Source organism: Choloepus didactylus, chromosome 26 (genome assembly GCF_015220235.1).
Source record: "Choloepus didactylus isolate mChoDid1 chromosome 26, mChoDid1.pri, whole genome shotgun sequence".
Taxonomy (NCBI): Eukaryota; Metazoa; Chordata; class Mammalia; order Pilosa; family Megalonychidae; genus Choloepus; species Choloepus didactylus.
The window spans coordinates 2,371,170-2,393,273 of NC_051332.1; the positions used below are offsets into that span (position 1 = coordinate 2,371,170).

The following is a 22,104-nucleotide window of genomic DNA, read 5'->3' on the forward strand; positions in this document are numbered from 1 at the left end:
TAGGGCTGCAAGCACATGAAGGAATAGGAAACTGATAGCTAAAGTATCCAAAGTTTCTTCTTTTCACCTTGGCTGTACTTTGTTCTTCTCATTCTGGACACTTGTTTTGAAGTAAGGTTTCCAATGAGAGATATTTATTTTATGAAGTAACCATTTAGAACTCTTTATTTCCCTCTTAGCACAGCCTTTATAGCATTCCATGAGTTTTGGTATGTTGCATTTTCATTTTCATTTGTCTCAAGATATTTCTTAATATCCCTTGTGATTTCTTTTTTGAATTGTCTGTGGTTTATGAACACATTGTTTTATTTGTACCTGTTGTGAATATTCTTTTCCTCTCACTGTTATTGATTTCTAGCTTCATTCCACTGGGTTTGGGGAAGAATATGGTATGATTTCAATATTTATAATTACATTATTAATTTATTAATTGTTAGTTTTCTGATTAATTTATTAGTTATCTAATAATTTAATTTTTCTATTGATTTCAATATTTTTAATGTTTTCATTTTTTGATTGATATTAGCCAACCCAGATCTGACTGTCCCAGAACCTACACTATCTAGCTAGAACAAGGCACATCTAACCTGAGTTGGCCCAGAGGACATGTGTAGTGACCCTTAACTTAAGTAAGCCAAGTATGTAACTGTGATGGTTAGGTTCATGTGTAAACTTGGCCAAGTGGCAGTGCCTGGTGTCTGGTCAAGTAAGCACTGGTCTAACCATTACTACAAGGATATTTATGGCTGCATAATAAACCAGAAGTCTTGTTTATTAAATAATCTGTCAACTGATTGCATCTGTGACTGATTATATCAACAAAGGAAGTGCCTTCTTCAAGGAGTGAATTCAATCAGCTGAATTAAATCCAATCAGTTGATGACTTTTACAGAAGTGAGAGAACTTTCATTTCCTCCTCAGCCAGCCAGCCTCTCCTGGGAAGTTCATAAAGGACCTTCATTGGAGTTGTTAGCTTGCTGCTTGATCTACAGAATCTGAACTTGCATATCCTATCCTACAGAGTTTGGACCCATGAATCCTGCCCTAGAGAATTTGGACTTGTGCATCCTGCCACTTGGAATTTGTACTCATGCATCACAATTGTGTGAGACACTTTTATAAAAATTAGTACTCACTGTTATCTCCTGTTGGTTCTATTTCTTAGAGAACCCTAACTAATACAGTAACCCATCTGTGCCTCCTCAGTGTTTGGTATACCTGTAAAGTCCTCATTATCTTCAACATTCCTGCCTTTGAGTTAATGCTAGAAAACATTGAAAGATTTTCCAATTCTGAGAGACACCACTATAGCTCATAGTCATTCTGATGGCCTTGATTTGTATTTTAAAATAAATTCTTTCTCCCTTAGAATCTCCAGTGTCACATAATCAGATCTTTATGTGCATCAGGCACAGAAACCTTGTATTGACCATTGTCATTATGGTGGAAAAGAATATTCCACATATATAGTAACCAAGAGGTGGAGTAGCTATACAACTATAAGACAAAACAGACCATTTCAAAAGCTGTTGCCAGAGAAAAGGAAGGAATTTTCATATTAATAAAAAGGGAAAAGGATCAAGAAGAAATAACAATCCATGAATATTTCTGTATCTGACAACAGTGTTCCAAAATACATGTAGTAAGAACTGGCAAAACTGAATGTTTTGTATAGATAGCTATACAAAAATAATTGGAGACTTTAATAAAAAATCTCAATAGGTAGAATACTAAGATGGAAAGTCAATAATGAAATAGTGAACTAAAATAATAGATACAAAATGTTGCACAACAGGACTGGTGGTTTGATGGGCTGAGCCCTTCCCAGGACTTGCCCTTGGGAAGACTGTTGCTGCAAAGGAGAGACTAGGCCTCCTTATAATTGTGCCTAAGAGCTTCCTCCTGAATGTCTCCTTGTTTCTCAGATATGACCCTCTCTCTCTAGCTAAGCCAACTTGTCAGGTGAAATTACTGCCCTCCCCCCTACATGGGATCTGACACCCAGGGGAATGAATCTCCCTGTCAATGTGGTATATGACTCCTGGGGAAGAATCTAGACCCAGCATTGTGGGATGGAGAACATCTTGACCAAAAGAGGGATGTGAAAGGAAATGAAATAAGCTTCATTGGAAGAGAGATTCCAAAAGGAGCCAAGAGGTCACTGTGGTGGGCACTCTTATGCACAATATTGGCAATGCTTTTTAGTTCTAAAGAGTTGGAATAGCTAGCAGTAAATACCTGAAACCAGAAAACTACAACCCAGAACCCATGAATCTTGAAGATCATTGTATAAAAATCTAGCTTATGAGGGGTGACAATGTGATTGGGAAAGCCATATTGATCACATAATCCTTTGTCTAGTTTATGGATGGATGAGCAGAGAAATGGGGGAAGGCAAAACAAAACAAAACAAAAAAAGTCACTCAGTGTTCTCTTTTACTTTGCTCTTTTTCACTTTAATTTTTTTCTTATTATTTTTGTGTGTGTTGTAATGAAAATGTCAAAAATTAATTTTGGTGATGATGCACAACTATATAATGGTACTGTAAACAATTGAATGTATTATTTGTTTTGTATGAGTGCATAGTATGTGAATATATCTCAATAAAATGAATTAAAAATATTGCACCACAAAACAGCAAAAAATATACTCAAGTGCACATGAATCATTCTGTAGGATAGAACACATGTGTCACAAAATGAGTCTCAATATTTTTTTCATTTTTTTATTGAAATTGTTCACAAATCATACAATTATCCAAAGATCCAAAGTGTACAACAAATTGCCCATGGTACCATCATACAGCTGTGCATCCATCACCACAGTTGATTTTTTTTCCAATTTTTAGGAGAAATTCATTACTCCAGGAAGGAAATAAAGACACACAAAAAAGGAAACTCAAATCGTCCCATACCTCTAACAAGCCCCATCCAGTAATGATTCCAAATTTCAGTACAGTATATTTGTTATTGTAGATGAAAGAATGTTAAAATATTACTAATTGTAGTATATAGTTTAAAATAGGTATTTATACATTTTTCTTAAATGTTCCTCTATTATCAACTTCTAGTTATAGTCTCATACATGTGTTCTAGTTCATGAGAGAGATTTCTAATATTTGTACAGTTAATCAGGGACATTGTCCACCACAAGATTCACTGTTTTATACATTCCCATCTTTTAACCTCCAACTTTACTTCTGGTGATATATATATATATATATATATATATATATATATATATGTGTGTGTGTGTGTTTGTGTGTGACTCTGAGCTTACCCTTTCCACCACCTTCACACACCATTCACCACTGTTAGCTATTCCCACAATGTGCTAACACCAGCTCTGTCAATTTCCAAACATTTACATTTACCCTAGTTGAACATTCTGTTCATAATAAGCAACCACTCCCCATTCTTTAGCCTAATTCAATATCCTGGTAATTTATATTTCATGTCTGAGTTTATATATTATAATTATTTCATATTAGTAAGACCCTGAAATATTTGTCCTTATGTGTCTCCCATATTTCACTCAATATAAAGACCTCAAGATTTCTTCATCAATCCATTTTTAAGATGGTTTTGTTCATGCACCATAAATTCCATCCTAAGTAAACAACATTCATTCCCTGTATAGTCACATATTTATGTATTCAGCACCATCACCACTATCTATATAAGGACATCTCCATTTCTTCCACAAGGGAGGAAGAGTCAAAGAGGGTAGAGGGACAAAAGAAAAAGAAAAAAAGAGAAAGAAAAATACATGAGGTCTAGAAAGCACTAAAAGGAAAGATAGCATTAAAATAAAGTAGAATAAAAAGCCAGACAACATCACCAAAGCCAGGAGCCCCATACCCTTCCCTTATTTCCCCACTCGCCTATATGCATTTAGCTTTGGTATATTGTCTTTGTTACATTAAAGAAGGCATAATACAATGTTTCTGTTCATTAGACTCTTTAGTTTGCATTGATCATGTTTTCTCCCCAATCCCACCCTGTTTTTAACACCTTGCTCTGTTGACATTCATTTGTTCTACTTCATGTAAAAACATATTTACCTTTTATTACAATCATTGAGCACCCTAGGTCTCACTGAGTTATAGAGTTCCAGTCTTTACCTTTCATCTTTACTTCTGGTTTCCCACATGGTCCTAACCTTCCTCTTTGAACCATGCTCACAGTCAGCTCTGTTCAGTGTACTTACATTGTTGTACTACTATCTCCCAAAATTGTTTTCCAAACCTCTCACTCTTGTATTTCCCTTTCTATTTGCAGTGCTTCTTTTAGTGTTTCCTGTAAAGTAGGTATCTTGTTCAAAAACTGTCATTATCTGTCAGAGAATATTTTAAGTACTCCTTTATATTTGAATGACAGCTTTTCCAGATATAGGATACTTGGTGGTGGATTTTCTCTTTATGTATCTTAAATATATCACCCCACTTCCTTCTTGCTTTCATGATTTCTATTAAGAAATCCACACATACTCATATCAAGCTTCCTTTGTATGTGATGGATCACTTTTGCTGCTTTCAGAATTCCCTCTTTATCTTTGATGTTTGATGCTCTGATTATTAAGTGTCTTGGCATAGACATATTCAGATCTATTCTGTTTGGAGTATGCTGTGCTTCTTAGATCCATAATTTTATGTCTTTCATAAGAGATGGGAAATATTCATTGAATATCTCCTCTATTATTGCTTCTGCCACTTTTCCCTTCTTTTCTCCCTCTGGTACACCAATGACATGTACTTTCCTGCATTTCATTTTGTCCTGAAGTTCCCAGAGATATTGCTTATATTTTTCTATTCTTTATCTTTGCCTTTCTGTGTAGGCTTTAAGGTGTCTTGTTCTTCAGTTCCTGAGTGCTATCTTCTGCCTCTTGAGATCTGCTGTTGTATGTTTCCAGTGTGTCTCTCATCTCTTGTGTTCTGCCTTTCATTTCCATAGATTCTGACAGTTTTTTTGAACTTTCAATTTCTACCTTATCTACAGCCAATGTTTTCATTATATGCTTCATCTCTTTTGCCATATCTTCCCTAAACTTTTTGAGTTGATTTATTTTTATTTGTTTAAATTCCCATGTCAGTTGAAGTGTAAGTTTCTTCCTTTGCCTGGGCCAAAACTTTGTTTTTCTTAGTGTAGTATGTAGTTTTCTGTTGTCTATGCATCTGATTTACTTGGTTACACCAATCAGGGTTTCCAAGACCAGGACAGGCTCAGGTCTTTGTAGGAGGAAATAGTATCACATCTCCCTGAGGGTTTCAGAAAATTGGTACACCCTGTGAGGCCTCAACTCACTGTACTTTTCTGTCCAGCAGGTCATACATCAGCCTGTAGCTCCAGACTGGTGCAAGGAGGTGTAGCCTGTGGCTGTTTTCCCCCAGTTTCTGGGGTATGTTTCTGAATGGAGGGCAGGTAGTAGAGCTGGGCCACACCCCTTTCCTCTTACAGATGATACCTGCCATAGGGAGAGGTCATTAGCATTTGAATAGTCTCTCTGCCTGTGGTATCTCCAACCTTGTCTTGGTTGGAGTGCTGTGAACAGAAAATGGCTGAGGCTTTCTCCATTGAGCCAAAAAAAGGGACAGAAATCCCCCATCAGAGCCAGTCCACTGCCTCCCTCTTACTCTCCAAGGTCAGTCATCACCAAAAGCCTCTGTTTGGGATTCATAGTTTGTATTAAGCAGTCCATGCTTGTTAGTTAAAACCCCAGTTGGAGCTCAGTTGAGCTATATTTGCTTTTTTGGAGAGTGCTGCTCTCTAGCACCATGAGGCTTTGAAGTTTGGAGTTTGAGCCATGGGGTTAAGGGGTTCCCAGCTTGGGTCCACAATTTTTACTTACAAATCTTATGCTGTAATCTTGGGCATTACTCCCAATATAGGTTGATGTATGATGAATGGAGAGTCATGTTTGTCCTGCTGCAGTTATTCCTGATTATTTACTTGTTCCTTGATGTTTTATTACTTGTTCCAGGGGAACAAACTAGCTTCCACTCCTTTCTATTCTGTGATCTTCTTCCATCTCCTCTCAATAATTTTTAAAAGATCAAGATTGAAATATTAAAAATCACTTCCTTTGACCATAATGCAATGTTTCTGGAAATGAGCAATAGGCACTGAATGGAAGAATGCACAACTATATAGAGGTTAAACAAAACAGTCAGTTAAAGAATAAATTGAAACAGAAATTACTAAATATCTGAAGAAGAATTAAAACAAGGACACAACATATCAAAATATATGGTGTGCAGTGAAGACAATGCTTAGATGGAAACTTGCAGCCCTAAACACCTAAATTAAAAAAGAAGAAAGAGCTAACATCAAAGGTCTAATTGGACATATGGAGGAGCAATAAAAAACAGCAGTAAATTAATATGAAATATGCAGAAGGAATGAATAAGAAAGATTAGAGCAGAAATAAAGGAAATTGAGAATAAGGAAACAGAGGATAAGGAAAAACCAAAAGATAGTTCTTTGAGAAGATAAAAAAATTAACAAGCCCTAAATTATAATGACAAAGAAAAAAACAGAAAAGATTAAAACAAATGAAATCAGGAGGGAGAAGGGGGACTTCACTACTGACCCCACAGATATGAAAAGCTATATAATAAGGTACTAGGAACACAATTATTTGAACTATTTTAGAAAACTTACATGAAATGGACAAATTCCTAGAAACACATGGCAAATGACATGAACAAATGTAATGTATAGAAGGTCCTGGAATAACTACAAGAATGTTTCTTGAAATAATGGACAAATTCAGCAAATGGGTGGAGTAAAAGAAAAACATTAAATAAATCAGTAGTGTTTACATGTGTAGCTCTAACCACATTAAGGAGGAAATCAAGAAAAAATTCCAGTTGCAATGACAACTAAAAGAACCAAATATCTTGGAAGAAATATAAAGGATGTAAAGGACTTGTACTCAGAAGTATATGAAACATTGCTATAAGGAAACAAAGACTGTAAATAAATGTAAGGACATTCTGTTTTCATGCATTCACAGACTAAATATTATTAAGATGCCAATTCCAGAATGATTACAGATTCTATGGAATCCCAAGCAAAATTACAAAACCTATGTTGGAGAAATGTAAAAGCCAATTATGAAATTTATTTGGAAGGGTAAGAGGCCCAGAATACACAAAAACATCTTGAAAAATAAAATATGGATTATCCATACTTCCTAACATTTAAGAATATTACAAAGCTACACTGGTTAAAACTGTATGGTACTTGCAGAACAATAGATATATCAAAGCAACAGAATTGAATGGAGTTTTCAGAAATAATGATCACCCCTAGGAAGAATTGATTTTTGACAAGTTTGTGAAGTATGCTCCATTGGTAAAGAACATCTTTTCAAAAATTATTCTAGAAACTGAATATGCATTTCCAAAGAATGAAAGAGGACACTTATATCATACCTTACACAAAAATCATCACAAACTGGATCAAATCATATATTTAAGAGCCAGGAAAAAACCCAGAAGAAAATGTTGAGAATCATCTCAAGTATCTTATGTTTGACAATGTTTTCTTGGAACTTACATCTAAAGCACAGGCAGTGAAAGAAAAATATATAAATAAGACTTACTCAAAATTAAAACTTTTGTGCATCAAAAAACTTTGTCCTATAGATGTAACTATTTGTAAACCAAAAACTGATAAGTGTTTATTATCCAGAAAATATATGATAATCTTATAATGAACAATAACAAGACAACATGATTTAAAGTAGACAAAAGTCTTGAATAGACATTTTCCAAACAGGATATACAAATGACTAAAAAAGCACATGAAAAGATGCTCAACATCACTAGCAATTAGGTAAATGTAAATCAAAACCAAAATGATATATCATATACCATTTCACACCCAGCAGGAGGCTACTATTTCATAAAACACTATGTTACAAGTGTTGGAAAGGATTTGGAGAAATAGAGACACTTATCAGTCACTGGTGGCAATATAAACTTGCAGCCACAGTGGAAAATAGCTTCAGAATTTCTCAGGATACTAAGTATATAAGTACCATATGACTGAGGAACACAGCTACTATATATATACTCAGATATTTGCACACTCATGCTTATAGTGGCATGATCCATAATTCACAAAAGATGGAAGCAACCCAAATTTTTATCAACTGATGAATGAATAAAAAGAATGTTGTCTATACATAAGGTAGACTATTATTCAGTAAAAGATATGAAGCAAGGTGGGCAATGATGGCAGATTGGTGAGGTGTATGTTTTAGTTACTCCTCCAGGGAAGTAGGTAGAAAGCCAGGAACTGTGTGGGCTGGAAACTGCAGAGCAATCTGACTTTGGGCATACTTCATACAACACTCATGAAAACGTGTAACTGCTGAGATCAGCAAAATCTGTAAGTTTTTGTGGCCAGGGAACCCATGCCCCACCCTGCCAGGCTCCGTCCTGTGGGAGGAGGGGCCATCAGCACTGGGAAGAAGAAGGGAGAACTGCAGTGGCAGCTCTTATCGGAAACTCATTCTACTGATCCAAACTCCAACCATAGATAGACTGAGGCCAGATACCAGACAATCTGAGTGCAGCCAGCCCATCAGAGAGGAGATAGGCATAGCAAAAAACAGCAAGAAAAACTCAAAAATAAAAGTGGAGGCTTTTTGGAGTTCTGGTGAGCATAGAAAGGGGAAGGGCAGAGCTCAGGCCCTGAGGCTCATTTGCAAATCCCAAAGAAAAACTGATCTCTCTGCCCCCTGGATCTTTCCTTAATAGCCCTAATTACTTTTTCTCATAGCATTTCAATACCCATTAGATCTGCAAGGAGGACTTTTTTTTTCTTTTTTTTCCTTTTTTTTCTTTTACTGAAACAATTACTCTAAGAAGCCCAATACAGAAAGCCTCAAAGACTTGCAATTTGGGCAGGTCAAGACAAGAGCAGAACTAAGAGAGCTCTGAGACAAAAGGCAATAATCCAGTGCCTGATAAAATTCACTGAACACCACAACTTCCCAAGAAAAGGGGGGCATCCACTCACAGCCATCATCCTGGCAGACAGGTAACACTCCTGCCCATCGCTGGCCCCATAGCCTAAAGCTGCCCCAGACAACCAAGTATGATGGAAGTGCTTCCAATAACATGCATACACCACAAAATTGGGCATGGACATTAGCCTTCCCTGCACCATCAGCTGGTTGTCCCAGAGATGGGAAGGTGGAGCAGCATAAATTAACAGGCCCCATTCAGACATCATTTCAGCAGACTGGGAGCCTCCCTACACAGACTGGCAACTCAGAACTGCCCTGGGATGACAGCACTCACCTGTAACATAGCACAGTCATCCCTCAACAGAGGACCAGGGGGTGCAAGGCCTGGAAGAGGGACCCACTTGCAAGTCTCAGGGGCCACACACCAATGCCAAGGACTTGTGGGTAAGTGGCAGAGACAAACTGTGGTAGGACTGAACTGAAGGATTAGACTATTACAGCAGATTTAAAACTCGAGGAACACCACAGAGATTTGATTGTTAGAGCTGCCCCCCTCCCTGACTGCCCCTTATACAGGGCAGGCAACACCAACTACACATGCAAGAATGTTACACCAATTGGACCCCACAAGACTTACTCCCCAACTCACCACAGAGGCAAAGCAGAGGAGAACTGGCTTGAGGGGAGCACGTGGCTCATGGACACCACCTGCTGGTTAGTAAGAGAAAATGTGCTCCATGAAGCTGTAGATCTCACAAATTAGAGATAAGGATTTCAATTGGTCTACAAATCCTAAAAGAACCCTATCAAGTTAAGCAAATGCCAAGAGGCCAAAAACAACAGAAAATTTTAAAGCATATGAAAAAAACAGAAGATATGGATAACCCAAGCCCAAGCACCCAAATCAGAAGATCAGAATACATACAGTACCTAGAGCAACTAATCAAAGAACTAAAGATGAATGATGAGACCATGGCATGGGATATACAGGACATCAAGAAGAGCATGGAACAGGATATAAAGGACATCAAGAAGACCCTAGAAGAGCATAAAGAAGACATTGCAAGACTAAATAAAATAAAGATCTTATGGAAATAAAATAAACTGTTGACCAAATTAAAAAGATTCTGGATACTCATAGTACAAGACTAGAGGAAGTTGAACAATGAATCAGTGACCTGGAAGATGACAGAATGGAAAATGAAAACACAAAAGAAGAATGGGGAAAAATTGAAAAAATCAAAATGGACCTCAGGGATGTGATAGATAATATAAAACATTCAAATATAAGACTCATTGGTGTTCCAGAAGGAGAAGAAAAGAGTAAAGGTCTAGGAAGAGTATTCAAAGAAATTGTTGGTGAAAACTTCCCAAACCTTCTAAACACCATAAATACACAAATCATAAATGCCCAGGAAACTCCACATAGAATAAATCCAAATAAAACCACTCTGAGATATACTCTGATAACACTGTAAAATATGGAAGAGAAGGAGCAAGTTCTGAAAGCAGCAAGAGAAAAGCAATTCACCACATACAAAGGAAATAGCATAAGACTAAGCAGCCACCATGAAGGTGAGAAGGCAGTGGCATGACATATTTAAAATTCTGAGAGAGAAAAATTTCCAACCAAGAATACTTTATCTGGCAAAGCTCTCCTTCAAATTTGAGGGAAAGCTTAAATTTTTCACAGACAAACAAATGCTGAGAGAGTTTGCTAACAAGAAACCTGCCCTACTGGAGATACTAAAGGAAGCCCTACAGACAGAGAAACAAAGAAAGGGGAGAGAGACATGGAGAAAGGTTCAGTACTAAAGAGATTCGGTATGGGTACATTAAAGGATATTAAGAGAGAGACATAAAAATATATACAGCAAACATAAACCAAAGGATAAGATGGCTGATTCAAGAAATGCCTTCACGGTTATGACGTTGAATGTAAATGGATTAAACTCACCAATTAAAAGATATAGATTGGCAGAATGGATCAAAAAAAAATGAACCATCAATATGCTGCATACAAGAGACTCATCTTAGACACAGGGAAACAAAGAAATTGAAAGTGAAAGGATGGAAAAAAATATTTCATGCAAGCTACAGCCGAAAGAAAGCAGGTGTAGCAATATTAATCTCAGATAAAATAGACTTTAAATGCAGAGATGTTTTAAGAGACAAAGAAGGTCACTACATACTAATAAAAGGGGCAATTCAACAATAAGAAATAACAATCATAAATGTTTATGCACCCAATCAAGATGTCACAAAATCAATGACACAGCTACTAGAGCTAATAAACAAATTTAGCAAAGTAGCGGGATACAAGATTAATGCACATAAGTCTGTAATGCTTCTATATTCTAGAAATGAACAAGTTGAAGAGACACTCAAGAAAAAGATACCATTTTCAATAGCAACTAAAAAAATCAAGTACCTAGGGATAAACTTAACCAAAGATTTAAAAGACCTATACAAAGAAAACTACATAACTCTATTAAAAGAAATAGAAGAGACCTTAAAAGATGGAAAAATATTCCAAGTTCATGGATAGGAAGGCTAAATGTCATTAAGATGTCAATTCTACCCAAACTCATCTACAGATTCAATGCAATCCCAATCAAAATTCCATCAACCTACATTGCAGACTTGGAAAAGCGAGTTACCAAATATATTTGGAAAGGAAAGATGCCTCAAATTACTAAAGACACTCTAAAAAAGAAAAACAAAGTGGGAAGACTTACACTCCCTCACTTTGAAGCTTATTATAAAGCCACAATTGTCAAAACAGCATGGTACTGACACAAAGACAGAAATATAGATCAATGGAATCAAATTGAGAATTCAGACATATACCCCCAGATCTCTGGCCAACTGATCTTTGATAAGGCCCCCAAAGTCACTGAACTGGGTCATAATGGTCTTTTCAACAAATGGGGCTAGGAGAGTTGGATATCCATATCCAAAAGAATGAAAGAGGACCCCTACTTCACACCCTACACAAAAATTAACTCAAAATGGATAAAAGATCTCAATATAAAAGAAAGTACCATAAAAGTCCTAGAAGATAATGTAGGAAAACATCTTCAAGACCTTGCATTAGGCAGACATTTCCAAGGCTTTACACCCAAAGCACAAGCAACAAAAGAAAAAATAGATAAATGGGAACTCCTCAAGCTTAGAAGTTTTTGCACCTCAAAGGAATTTGTCAAAAAGTTAAAGAGGCAGCCAACTCAATGGGAAAAAATTTTTGGAAACCATGTATCTGAAAAAAGACTGATATCTTGCATATATAAAGAAATCCTACAACTCAATGATGATAGTACAGACAGCCCAATTATAAAATGGAGAAAAGATATGAAAAGACAGTTCTCTGAAGAGGAAATACAAATGGCCAAGAAAGACATGAAAAAATGTTCAGCTTCACTAGCTATTATAGAGATGCAAATTAAGACCACAATGAGATACCATCTCACACCAATTACAATGGCTGCCATTAGACAAACAGGAAACTACAAATGCTGGAGGAGATGTGGAGAAATCGAAACTCTTATTCATTGTTGGTGGGACTGTATAATGGTTCAGCCACTCTGGGAGTCAGTCTGGCAATTCCTTAGAAAACTAGATATAGAGATACCCTTCGATCCAGTGATTCCACTTCTCAGTATATACCCGGAAGATTGGAAAGCAGTGACAGGAACAGATATCTGCATGCCAATGTTCATAGCTGCATTATTCACAATTACCAAGAGATGGAAACAACCCAAACGTCCTTCAAAAGATGAGTGGATACAGAAAATGTGGCATATACACGCGATGGAATACTACACAGCAGTAAGAAGGAACGATCTTGTGAAACATATGACAACATGGATGAACCTTGAAAACATAATGCTGAGTGAAATAAGCCAGGCACAAAAAGAGAAATATTATATGCTACCATGAAAGTGAACTTTGAAAAATGAAAAACAAATGGTTTATAATGTCAAATGTAGGGAAACTAGTGATAGAGGGCAATTAAGGAAGGGGGAACAATAATCCAAGAAGAACAGATAAGCTATTGTGGGTAAACTTAACATTCTGGGAATGCCAAGGAATGACTATGGTCTGTTACTTTCTGATGGGTATAGTAGGAACAAGTTCACAGGAATGTTGCTATATGAGGTTACTTTCTTGGGCTAGAGTAGGAACATATTGGAAGTAGAGTAGTTATCTTAGGTTAGTTTTTTTTTTTTCTTACTCCCTTGTTATGGTCTCTTTGAAATGTTCTTTTATTGTATATATTTTTTAATTTTTTTAATTTTTTTTAATTTTTCATACAGTTGATTTAGGAAAAAAGTTTAAAAAATAAAATAAATAAAATAAAAAATAAACAAGGAAAAAAATATGCAGAGACCCCTTGAGGAGTTGGTGGAGAATGAAGGGGTATTGGCCTGCCCTATCTTGATGGTTGCTAACATACCCACAGACATAGAGGACTAGTGGTTTGATGGATTGAGCCCTCTACCACGGGATTTGCCCTTGGGAAGACTGTTGCTGCAAACGAGCGGCTAGGCCTCCCTATAATTGTGCCTAAAAGCCTCCTCCCAAATGCCTCTTTGTTGCTCAGATGTGGCCCTCTCTCTCTAGCTAAGCCAACTTGAAAGGTGAAATCACTGCCCTCCCCGCTACATGGGATCAGACACCCAGGTTAGTGAATCTCCCTGGCAATGTGGAATATGACTCCTGGGGAGGAATGTAGACCTGGCATTGTGAAATGGAGACATCTTCTTGACCAAAAGGGGATTGTGAAAGGAAATGAAATAAGCTTCAGTGGCAGAAAGATTCCAAAAGGAGCCAAGAAATCACTCTGGTGGGCACTCTTATGCACAATATAGACAACCCTTTTTAGGTTCTAATGAATTAGGATAGCTGGTGGTAGATACCTGAAACTATCAAACTACAACCCAGAACCCATGAATCTTGAAGACAATTGTATAAAAATGTGGCTTATGAGGGGGGACAGTGGGATTTGGTGGGCCATGGGGATCACACTCCCCTTTGTCTGGTTTGTGGATGGATGAGTGGAAAGGTGGGGGAAGGAAACAGACAAGGGTGCCCAGTGTTCTTTTTTACTTTAGTTGCTCTTTTTCACTTTAATTATTATTCTGGTTATTTTTGTGTGTGTGGTAATGAAGGTGTCAGGGATTGATTTTGGTGATGAATGTACAACTATTTAATGGTACTGTGAGCAATTAAATGCATGATTTGTTTTGTATGACTGTGTGGTATGTGAATATATCTCAATAAAATGAATATTAAAAACAAAAAAGTTATGAAGCCCAGATACATGTGATAACATGGATGAAACTGAGGATGTTATGTTGAATGAAGTAACATAGGCACGAAGGCAAATACTCTATGATCTCACTTCTGTGAACAAATTATAACAAGCAAATTCATAGAGATGGAATCTAGCATATAGTTTACCAGGAGTAGTTTGCTGTAGAGAATGGAGGTCCAATTCTTAATTTGTACAGAATTTCTATTGTTTTTTAGGGTTTGGATATGGATGGTAGTTATGGCTGAACATTATTGTGAGTGTAACTAACAGTGTTGGATTATGTATGGGAATTTGGTTGAAAGGGGATATTTTGGATTATATATGTTACTGGAATGAAAGTAAGAATATAAAACATGGGACTATATTATACACTGAATCCTGTTGTGTACAATGGCCTGGGGTTAATATACAAGTATAAAAATATTCTTCCCTGAATTAAAATACATGTATGACACTAATACAAGGTGTTAAAATGGTGTGGTTAATGGGAAAAATATACCTAATATAAATTATGGACTATATATGATAGTACTGTTAATATTCTTTCATCACTTGTAAGAAAGGTTCCACACTAATGCAAGTGTCAACAGTAAGGTATTATACATGAGCACTGTATATTTTACAACTTTACTGAAAAACTACAGCTTCTCTAATTAAAAAATAATAATTGGAAAACATGCTAAGTGAAAGAAATCAAAGTACTAAATATTTTATGATTCTATTTATGTAAACTGGAAATATTTATTAAATCTCTAGAAACACAAAGAATTTAGTGCTTAGGAAGGGATTTGGAAGATTAGAGGGATTGAGAGGTGACTGTAAGGGGTATGGGTTTTTCTTTCTGGAGTAATGAAAAAGTCCAGAAGTTGATTGCAGTGAAAATTCACAACTCTGTGAATATAGGAAACCCCACACTATACATTGGATAGATTTATGGTATTTAAATATATCTCAATGAAACTCTTACAGAAAGAATAAAGCTGTTATGTTCATACCATACATGAACATTCTTGTACAAACAAATAATTTTCCTATCAAAAGCATTCTGGAGGAAAAACACAGCATTGTACCTAAAGCTAAATAAAAAGTACATGGAACAAAGGCAGATTAAATGAAAGTTTAACAGTGATTACATGAATTATGAATAGTCTACATAATCAAAATAGCCTAGTGGAATTTGAAAACTATATATGCTTTATTTTAGAACTCATCTAAGACATACAGAAAGGTTGAAGTAAAGGTAAGGAGGAAGAAACATTAACTCACTCATCCTATGAGGCCATCAACCAAATACCAAAGCCAGAAAAGTTACTACAAGAAAAGAAAATTATGAACCAAATACTCTCATGAATACAGGGGCAAAAATCCTCAGCAAAATTCTCCAAAATGAACCCAACAGTGAACAAAAGAATTATGCACCATGACCAAGTGCATTTAATATGAGGTATGCAAGGGTGTAAAAATATAATAAAATCAATTAATGTAGAACACCACTTCAAAAAAGGTAGAAAAAAACATAATCATCAAATTTATGAAGAAAAAGAATTACAAAAAACTGCAGCATCCTTTCCTCATGAAAACCCTTAGAAAAATAGGAAAAGAAGGAACATTCCTGACCATGATAAAGGATATTTATGAAAAACAACAAAAACATCATGATCAATTTTTGAAGACTGAAAGTTTTCCCCATAAGATCTTGGACAAGATGGGGTGTGGCAATATGCAGAGTGGTGAGGTGTGGAATTTAGTTACTCCTCTAGGGCAGCTTGTAAAAGCCAGGAACTGTATGAAACAGCATTTTCAGGGTCTTCAGTGACCAGTCACATATCATACACTAGTCCAGAATGGGTGGATTGGCTGAGATCCAAGTGAAACCTCTAAGTTCCCTGGCCAGGTTGTTGGTTACCCTCTCCACCAGACACAGTGGACTGTCTTGGAACTGGCTACTTGAGGGAAAAAGAAACAATCTGTACTGGGAGCAAGAAGGGGAGCTCAACCCAGCCTTAATTGCATAATTATTTAATAAATTAAATAATAAACTTTTGGATTTGAGGGTCTTTGGGGTACCGGAGAAGGGCTAGGGTCTGGAAAGGGGGGGCACATAGAAGCAGGCACCCAATCATGCTCTCATTCTGTGGCTCCAAAAAGTCTTCATTTTTTACTTTTTTCCCTAGCCTTTCCTTGCTCTCTGACTCTATCTTTTTACATGTCAATAGCCCCATGGCAAGGGCAGAATTAAAGCTGTTGTAATTATACTGGTAAAAGAGATAATAGCCTAAAGCACATATCTTTAATACTCTGTAATGAGACTGACAAGACTTGGGAACTGGGGAAAGGCCATAAAATGGGATTTCTTCTCTTTTTCTTTCTTTTTCTTTTTTAAATAACTGTTCTAAGTAGCTCTTTACAGAAAGCCTCAGATATTTTCAATGGCCTCTGGACTCAGGCAAGAGAAAATTTGAGATAGGTCTGACAGGGAAAGCAATGAATCCACTGGCAGAGACAACACCCTGAAGGCCAAACTTCCTCAAGAAAAGAGGGGCATAAACTCAAGTAGCAGCCCTCCTTCAAAAACTCAGACACCAGATGCTGGAAAACAGAAACCAACTTCAGTCAGCAACCGCCCTAATGGGGAGAGAGTCTGCAGAGAACTAAAGGAACCACACATCTTTACACTGGTGGGGAACTGCAGGTGGACAAGCACAACCTGCTAGATAAGAATAGGAAAAGCACAGAGTATAGAGGTCTCACAGGAGGGTCTCATTCTTGGGGAAACTCCATATTCTTCTCTTGAGACCTGGGCCTCTCTGGAGTGGGAAAACATGATTGGAGTAGACCATATCTGAGGAGATCCTCTCACAAAAGTTACATAGAGGCATGGCAAGAAACAGAAAAACAAGAGGTGAAAAGTTCAAACAACTAAATAGAAGCTAAGTTAGAGGTCTAGAATAAGTTGAAATGAGCACCACACAAAAGAATAGAGAAGAAAGCTAACCAACAAGACAACCCCAGGTAAAATAGTGAAAACAAGCTCCAGAAATCAAGAAATTCAGATGCCTAAACAGCTTAAGATAACACCAGGAAACATGAAAATATGGACAAGTCAAAGGAACATACTAATAGCTAAACTGAGATACAGGATTTGAGAACACTAATTAAAGATGTTCTAACAAATCTCCTAAATCAATTAAAAAATCAAATCAATGAATGGAAGACAGAGGTGATAAAAGAGGTGAATGATACAAAGATGACACTGGATGATCATAAGGAAAAATTCATAAGATTGAAAAAAGGAAACCAAAATTTATGGGAATGAAAGGCACAATAGAAGAAGTGAAAAACACAATGGAGGGAAAAAGAGTAGATTTTAGTAGGCAGAAGAAAGGATCAATGAGTGAGAAGACAAAATATTTGAATTCATACACACAAAAGAACAGATAGGGAAGAGAATGTTGAAGTATGAGCAGGGTCTTAGAGAGCTGAATGATGACATGAAATGCATGCATATTCATGTTTTGGGTGTCCCAGACAGAGAAGAGAAGGGAAAATGGGCAGAAATGATATTAGAAAATATAATCACTGAAAATTTCCCAATTCCTTTTAAAGACATAAAATTACAGATTCAAGAAGTACAGCATACCTCAAAAAGAGTAGATCCCAATAGACCTACTCTAAGACACTTACTGATCAGATTTCCAATGTCAAAGACAAAGAGAGCATCTGAAAGCAGCAAGAGAAGAGTGATCCATAAAATACAATGGAAGCTCAATAAGACTATGTACAGATTTCTCCACAGAAACCATGGAGGTGAGAAGTTAGTGCTAAGATATATTTAAGATACTGAAAGAGAAAAAACTGCCAACCATGAATTGTATATCCAACAAAACTGTCCTTCACAAATGAATGAGAGACAAAAATATTTTTAGAGAAACAGACACAGAGAGTTTCTGAGTAACAGATGAGCTACAAGAAATAGGAAAAGACAAGAGAGAGAGCTTTGGAGAAGAGCGTAGAAATGAAGACTATCGGGAAGGGTAAATGGAGAGAGAAAAAAAGTAAGATATGACATATAATACCCCAAAGAAAAAATGGTTAAAGAAAGTACTGTGCTTACACTAATAACACTAAATATTAATGGATAAAACTTCCAAACAAAAAGACATAGACTGGCAGAATGGATTTAAAAATAGGAGCCATCTATATGCTGTCTACAAGAAACTCACTTTAGACATAAGGACAAAAATAGGCTCAAAGTGAAAGATTGGAAAAAGTTATTTCATACAAACAACCAGAGAAAAGTGGGAGTAGCTACATTAATATCAGATAAATTCCTCTTCAAAAGTAAAACAATTAAAAGAGACAAGGAAGGACACTATGTATTGATAAAGGGTCAATTAATAAAGACAACATAACAATCCTAAATATTTATGTACTAACCCAGAGTGCCCCAAAATACATGAGGCAAACAGAGAACACTGAAAAGAGAAGTAGATACCTCTACAATAATAGTTGAAGAGTTCAATACACTGCTCTCATCAATGGGTAGAACATATAGACAGAGAATCAATAAGGAAAAAGGGACATCGAGTTGTATGATAAATGAACTAGACTTGACAAATATTTATAAAACACTACATCCCAAAACAGCCAGATACACATTATTCTCAAGTGCTCAAGGAACATCCTCTAGGATGGACCACATGTTGGGTGACAAAACAAGTCTCAACAAATTTAAAAATACTGTTATTATACAAAATATTTTCTCAGACCATATTGGAATGAAGTTGGAAATAAGTAACAGGCAGTCAAAATTCACAAATATATGGGAAATAAACAACATATTCTTTGGTAAATGAAGAAATTAGAAGAGAAATAAGTAAATACCTCAAGGCAATTGAAAATGAAACACAGCAAATCAAAACTTATGAGATGTAGCAAAAGCAGTGCTGAGAGGGAAATTTGTTGCCCTAATTGCCTGTATTAAAAGAGAAGAAAGAGAAAAAAAATGAGGAATTAACTGCTCAACTGGATGAACTAGAGCAAGAACAGCAAAGTAACTCCAAATAAAACAGAAGGAAAGAAATAAAGGTTAGAACAGAAATCAATGAAATTGAGGACAGGGAAACAATAGAGAGAATCAACAAACCAGAAGTTGCTTCTTTGAAAAAATCAATAAAATCAATGAACCCTTAATAGCTAACAACATAATGAAGGAACAGCAGATCCATATAACACAATCTGAAATGACAAAGGGGACATAAATACTGACCTAAAGAAATAAAGGAGATAATGAGAGTATATTCTTAGTAACTAGACAAGTTAGATGAAATAGACAACTTCCTAGAAAACCATGAAAAACAAACATTGACTCAAGAAGAAAGAGATGACATCAACAAACATATCACTCAGATAGTAATGAGATTGTCAGTCATCAAAAGTCTCCAAAAAAAAAAATAACAAAAACAAAAGCTGAGGACCAGATGGCTTCACATGTGAATTCTACCAAGCATGCAAGAAAGAATTGGTACAAATCCTTCTGAAACTCTTAAAACAATTACAGAAGAGAGAAAGCTACCTAATTCATTCTATGAAGCCAACATCACCTTTATACCAAAGTCAAAGATACTACAAAAAAAGAAAATTTTAGACAGAGTTATATACCATGACCGAGTGGGATTTATTGCAGCTATGCCAGTCAATTAATGTAATACACCACATGCATAAATCAAAGCAGAAGAAACACGTGATCATCACAATCAATGAAGGAAAAGCATTTGACAAAATTCAACATCCTTCACTGATGAAAAGATTTCAAAGGATAGGATTGGAAGAGAAATGTGTCAATATGATAAAGGCAGTATATGAAAAATCCATAGGTAACATCATACTCATTGTGGAAAGACTGAAAGCTTTTCCTCTAAGATCAGGGACAAGACAGGAATGCCCACTGCCACCATTGTTATTGAACACTGTGCTGGAAATTCTAGAGAAAGCAATTAGACAAGAAAAAGAAATAAAATGCACCCAAACTGTAAAGGAAGAAGTAAAACTTTCACCATTTGCAGATGACATGTTTCCATACGTAGAAATACAATAAACTCAACAGCAAATCCATTAGATCTAATCAATGAATACAACAAAGTGGCAGGCTACAAGATCAACATGAAAAATTTGTAGTGTTCCTATACACAAGTAATGTACAAGAGGAGGAACTCAAGGAGAAAATTCCATTTACACCAGCAACCAAATAATCCACTATTTAGGAATAAACTTAACTAAGGCCACAAAAGACCTATAAGGAGAAAGCCAAAGAAACTGCTATAAGAAATCAAACAGGACCTAAAAATATGGAAGAACATACTGTGTTCATGGATTGAAAGAGTAAATATAGTTAAGATTCAATTTTACCTAAACTGATTCATAGATTAAATATAATACCAATTAAAATCCCAACAACTTACTTTACAGAAACAGAAAAACCAATAACAAAATGTATTTGGAAGGGCAAAGTGCCCCAAATAGCCAAAAATATCTTGAGAAAGAGGAACAATGTGGGAGGTCTCACACTATGTGACTTTGAAACATATTACAAAGCTACAGTGGTCAAAAGAGCATCGTACTGGCATAAGGATAGATACATCAACAAATGGAACTAAACTGCATGTTCAGAAATGGACCTTCTCATTTACAGACAATTGATGTTTGATAAGGCAGTCAAGATAAAGCAACTGGGAGAGAGCAGCCTCTTCAATAAATGGTGCTTGAACAACTGGATATCCATTTCCAAAAGAATGAATCAGGACTCCTACCCCACACCTTATACAAAAGTTACCTCAAAATGTATCAAAGATTTAAACATTAGCACTAAGACCATAACATTCTTAGAAGAAAATGTATGGCAGTGTCTTAAAGATCTTGTGATAAGATATGTTTTCCTAGATTTTACGCCCAAAGTATGAGCAACAAAATAAGAAATAGATAAATGGGATCTCCTAAAAATTAAACACTTTTATACATCAAAGGACATTGTCAGAAAAGTAAAAAGGTAGCCTATGCAGTGGGAGAAAATAATTGGAAACCACGTAACAAATTTGGGTCTAATATCCTGAATTTATAAAGGGATCCTATGACTCAACAATAGAAAAACAACCAACCAAATTAAAAATGAGCAAAAGACATAGACACTTTTTGAAGAGGAAATACAAATGGCTCAAAACCATATGAAAAAATGCTCAACTTCACTGGTTATTAGGGAAATCAAAAGCAAAACCACAATGAGATATCATTTCACACCTACCAGAACGGCCATTATCCAGAAAATTACAAGTGCTGGAGAGGAGGTGGAGAAAGAGACACACTTATTCACCGGTGCTAGTAATGTAGAATGGTGCAGCCACTCTGGAAGGCAGTGTTGCAGTTCCTCAGAAAGCTATGTATAGATTTTCCATATGACCCAGCTATCCATTACTAGGTAGATACTCAGAGGAACTGAAAGTTAAGGCACGAACAGACATTTGTAAACCAATGTTTATAGCAGCAGTATTCATGATTGCCAAGAGATGGAAACAGACCAAATGCCCATCAATGGATGAGTGGATAAACAAACTGGTATATACACATGATGTAATATCACACAGTTGTAAAGACAGAACAAAGTCATTGAACAAATAATAATATGGATGAACCTTGAGGATGTTATGTTGAGTGAAGTTTGCCAGATACAAAAGAAAAATACTGTATGGTCTCACTAATGTGAGTTAACATTAATGAGCAAACTTTGAGAGGTATAAACTGGTAACACATGTTA

The 22,104-nt window shown here is 36.1% G+C and overlaps 1 pseudogene; it reads right to left on the reverse strand.

Moving 5' to 3' along the window:
• The window catches only part of LOC119520683, a 178,866-nt pseudogene that overhangs the window by 112,474 nt on the left and 44,288 nt on the right, over positions 1-22,104 (reverse strand).